Source organism: Sinocyclocheilus rhinocerous, unplaced genomic scaffold (genome assembly GCF_001515625.1).
Source record: "Sinocyclocheilus rhinocerous isolate Xijiao unplaced genomic scaffold, SAMN03320098_v1.1 scaffold730, whole genome shotgun sequence".
In the NCBI taxonomy this organism is placed as follows: Eukaryota; Metazoa; Chordata; class Actinopteri; order Cypriniformes; family Cyprinidae; genus Sinocyclocheilus; species Sinocyclocheilus rhinocerous.
In genome coordinates, this window is record NW_015670605.1 from 199,542 (window position 1) to 204,456 (window position 4,915).

General features: G+C 35.8%; 1 protein-coding gene across 1 annotated transcript in view; it reads left to right on the forward strand.

Annotated features, from left to right (window-relative positions):
* The window catches only part of LOC107734258 (cadherin-23-like), a 236,996-nt gene that overhangs the window by 47,272 nt on the left and 184,809 nt on the right, over positions 1–4,915 (forward strand). The window lies entirely within an intron of this gene.

A 4,915-nucleotide genomic window follows, 5' to 3' on the forward strand; every position in this document is an offset into this window, starting at 1 on the left:
TGGTGGTGGGAGAGGTTGGAATGGAAGATACAGATTGTGTGGACAGGTGTCTTATACACTTAACGAGCTGGCATTAGGGGCCTGTTTACACCTGGTCATTTCATGCGTTTTCGCTGATCGGATATCTTCCTGATTTGTTAAAACGTTTCAATTTACACTTGGCCACAAATATGTTGTTGCAAAACGGATTTAAATCCGATCTTCAATTCCTGCGCTATATTTAAATTTAACGGAGTTCACGTCAACGAAATCAAAAGATAAGCTCTGCATTTTATTAATTATCAGCTCATTTCAACATCAAAGACCGCAATAGGAGAGCGCGCGGCATCAGCACTGGAAAGATAACTTGTCTTACTACTTTTAATGAAGATGATTGTGTGTTGACATAATGAATAACACTCATTAATAGGCTGCTGTGTGTTATAGACTGAACACATCATGCCCTGCATGTGAGAGTGAGCAGGTGCCTGAGAGTTTATCATCACCCAAAGAGCCACAGTGTGTGTGTGTGTGTGTGTGTGTGTCTTCATTGAAAATCCATTCACATTTATGTAAATGTAGGGCATTACACCTCGAAAGGGTGTTTCTCTGTGGAAGTGACAGTGCCATTGTTAGGATGGGCACCTTCAGCTGTGTAAGACCCAGTATGATTTCTCTTTAGATATGCTGTACATTGCAAATAATGAGGTTTTGGTTTTGTTTTGACTTACATTTTATGCATTTAGCGGAGCTTTTATACAAAGTGACATGCATGGCATTGAAGGTATACATTTTCTCAGTTCTTGCATTCCTGGAGAATCGAAACCTTGCTTTACTGTTTTAGCTACAGGAATGCTAATGAAAGATTTGTATGAACGGGTTTGTTGTTTGAGTGTTTGTAGTGGAATCACTCTGATATTAGATTGACTGGTTGATTTTTGGCTTCAGTTCACACAAATTTGAACGTATTGGCACTTGTTCATGTGCAGAAACACGCAAACAGACTTTGCATTTGCAGTTTGACTTCAGAGAGAGAGTTGAGATCCTCCTGTGGCAGTGAGCAGCCTCAGATCGGTCGTTCTCCTTGTAGTCTTCAGGTTTTCAACATTCAGGCAGTGTGCTAGGAGTTCATCTGCTGTTTGTAGTATGTGGAAAAGCTTTTCCACATATTCACTCGAAAAGATGTTTGGAGATTTAGGCTTCTTAAGATTTTTTTTATTAGTATTTTAGTGGAACTTTTCATTGCCGATTACATTTTTACAAAATGTACATTACATTTTAACAACATTTTCAGTGATGAATAGATTAGAATACTTTTCAAAAAAATTTTCAATTCAAGCTTTTTTTTTTTTTTTTACTTGGTCTGCCATCTTGGATTATTGCTACTTTCACGTCACATCGTAATGATTGCATTTATTAGACAAATGTTATTACAATGTTGTATTTACCAGTTTTTAAAAAAAAAAAACTGAGTTGGAGGTGTGTTAGTTAAAGAATAATGATGTAAACAAATTTTCGTCATAATTACGCTTTTAATTGTAAATTCAGTTTGTATGTTTATATTTATGTGGTGTTGTTGATGAATGGCAACACAAGAATGATAAAATTCACAGATACACATATCACACAAATTACAAATCATTTGCTTTTTTTTTTTTTTTTCTCCTATTTTTTCATATCACGATACAACTTCCAAGGTTGTACATAGAAACTTCACAGAAGGACTTGAAGGCAGCAAAAAGTTTTCATTGTCACAATGCATTCTGATGTTAATTTGTGATTTCATTGTCACAATGCATTCTATGATTAATCTGCAATTAATCTGTGAATGACATGTAGTGTACTGTACAATGCAGTCTTAGATTTTGAAAATGTGGTGCCAAACACTCTTAAAAATAAAGGTGGATACTATAGAAGAACCATTTTTGGTTCCTTTCAGTGAGTAGTTCTTAAAGAGAACAGTGTGCAGAACATTTTAATAATCTAAAAAAACCTTTTTCCACTATAAAGTACCTTTTGTGGAATGGAAAGGTTACATCGATTTTAAAGGTTCTTTATAGAACCAAAGATGCCAATAAAGAACCTTTATTTTTAACAATGTACAAAGTGGCATGATTTAGTTACCGTTTTGACCGATTTTTGTGTCAGGAGCGTATAATGTCCAAAACTGCTGTGTTACAAAATCAGCAGGGGATCAAATAAATATTTTCCCTACTGTATGGTTGTGTGTTTAAATCTGATAAAGAGACTACATTATTTGGATATTCTGTTTCTCTGTTGGACCATAACGATCATGGTAAAATGTGTTGCATGGTGTTTATTTATGCTGATTAAATATAATAGTATCTTTTTCTGTAAGTAGTTAAAAATAGTTTATTTTTCCTTCACTCTACATGTCAGAAAATTAATTTTAGTAGGGCATGTCCAAAAGAGATGGGTCAGAGAAGCCTCAGCAGATTTACACCGGTGAATAATAACCAGGAAATGTTTTTGACAGGTTTGGTGAAATTTGTCTGTATGTTCACTTGCATTTTGCTAACAGAACAAAAAAATCACAGTAAAAGGATTGTAAAGTTGTTTTTCACTGAACATTTAGACCTCTGCTGTAGCTTTTAAAACAAGTAATAGCGTCAGTGATGCCAGTGACACCAATGACATAATCAAACATCGTTGGTTCTCACATGCTTCATGACTACACATCGTTGATGCCTGGTAGAATTTAATTTGAGAGTGATAGCAGGAAGGAAGATTTTAATTTTGGGGCAAACTGTCTTTTTTCCTTGTTTAGAAAGAGCAAGAAAAATCCGCCCCAGCTTCACTCCAACCAACTTTTCCTGTTTAAGTCTCTCTGTTTCTGCATTTTGATGGCCTCATTACCTCCACTGACCTCTCTTGTGCTGTGAAAACACTGCATCAATCTGTCACTCAAACTGAATTCCACCAATCAGGGATTATCCTGACATCACCACTCAGAGGGAGAGGTGAGGAATAGTGTAAGATGGTAGGAAGAGCTGTAAAACGCTTGAATGAAAAATGTGAATTTAGGGAAAGATTTTTTTTTTTTTCAAAAAGGTTTCAAGACTGTACATTAAAGGTGCTTTAAGCAAATGTTTTTGTCTCTTTGACTAGTGAAAGTGATTTAGGGGAGAGTTTGCACTTTTTTGAGCAAATCAGAAGACAAGAAGCAAAAAATTTATGATAAGACCTTTTTTAAAGTTGCTTTAAGAAGGAATCTTTCAAAAACCTCAATAAGATTAAAATGTTTTTGCTAAAACAACATCTATAGAATGATGTGCGAATAGGTTGAGTATCATAGCAGGCTGAAGGAAGGAACTGTGTGTGTGTGTGAATGGGCTTGTAATTGGCAGTGTAATTTGTTGGGCAGTAACTGGGAGGTTTCTTATGGAAGAGAAGCAGGTGAACAGTATTGCGTCTGACAGTTATAAAGCTGCTTAAATTTACAGCCGTGTGTGTGTGGGTATGTTAGTATGCAGTCGTGTGTGTCAGTGTTTACTGCACTGTTATTCTGTGATGGCACTCTACAGCGCAACAGCAAGAGAATTATATTGTGTGAGAGACTGATTTGAATGTGATGAGGAAAAACACTGGTTGTATGTTATTGAGAACTGAGTTGAGAATCGCTTACAATCCTATTCAGTTTGCCGAGTTAAATTTAAATTTATGTGCATTTTTTTGAGGAATACACTACTATTTTTTTAATTTCATAAATAAACTTATTTATTTGGCAAAGATGCATTAAATTGATCAGAAGTGGACAGTAAATATATTTATAAGATTTCTATTTCAAATAAATACTGGTCATTTGAACTTTCCATTCTGGGTTCCACAAAAATATTAACCAGCTGTTTACAACATTGGTAATAATAAGAAATGTTTCTTGAGCAGCAAATCAATGTATTAGAATGATTTCTGAAGGTTCGTGTGACACTGAAGACTGATTCAGTTTTGCTGTTTCCTACAATATTACTATTTTTACTGTATTTTTTATCAAATAAATGCAGCCTTATTGAGCATAAGAGACTTCTTACAAAAACACTAAAAAAGATGGACTAAAATATATAATCAGTAGGCATTTAAAGGGGGGGGGTAAGCGATTTTTCAAAAACGCTTTAGAAAACTGATTCGGGCAGAATAGCAAAACAAACTTGTAGCCAATCAGCAGTAAGGGGCGTGTCTACTCATGATGTGGAGGAGAGAGAGTTCAGTGCACAGGATGGACATTAGCCGAGCCGAGCGACAGAAAGATAGAGATGGCGGATAAAAAACAAAAGAGGAAAACGTCTGCGGAACAAACAAAGGCTTAAGGCAATAAAGAACCTTTATTTTTGAGAGTGTTTTGACCTATTTTTGTGTCAAGAGTGTATAATGCCCAAAACTGCTGTCTAGCTAGGCCTCTAGGGTTAGGATCACTGAATGAGATAAATGGGGAATATTTGTGAACATTATGTATTTGCAATATAACCAAGATATAATCAAAGGCTGTTAGTAATGATAGAGACCAGTTCTGCATGTCATACAGTGGTTTCGGGAGGCAGCGTATGGTATTAATAAATATTTTGAAGGGTGAGCTCAGCCCTGTCAGAACAAAATATTTCCAAACTGACTACTTTCACTCCCAAACCTGCCAAACATCCAGAAGACAAAGAGCGAGTATTTTTTATCAAATAAATGCAGCCTTATTGAGCATAAGAGACTTCTTACAAAAACACTAAAAAAGATGGACTAAAATATATAATCAGTAGGCATTTAAAGGGGGGGGGTAAGCGATTTTTCAAAAACGCTTTAGAAAACTGATTCGGGCAGAATAGCAAAACAAACTTGTAGCCAATCAGCAGTAAGGGGCGTGTCTACTCATGATGTGGAGGAGAGGGAGTTCAGTGCACAGGATGGACATTAGCCGAGCGACAGAAAGATA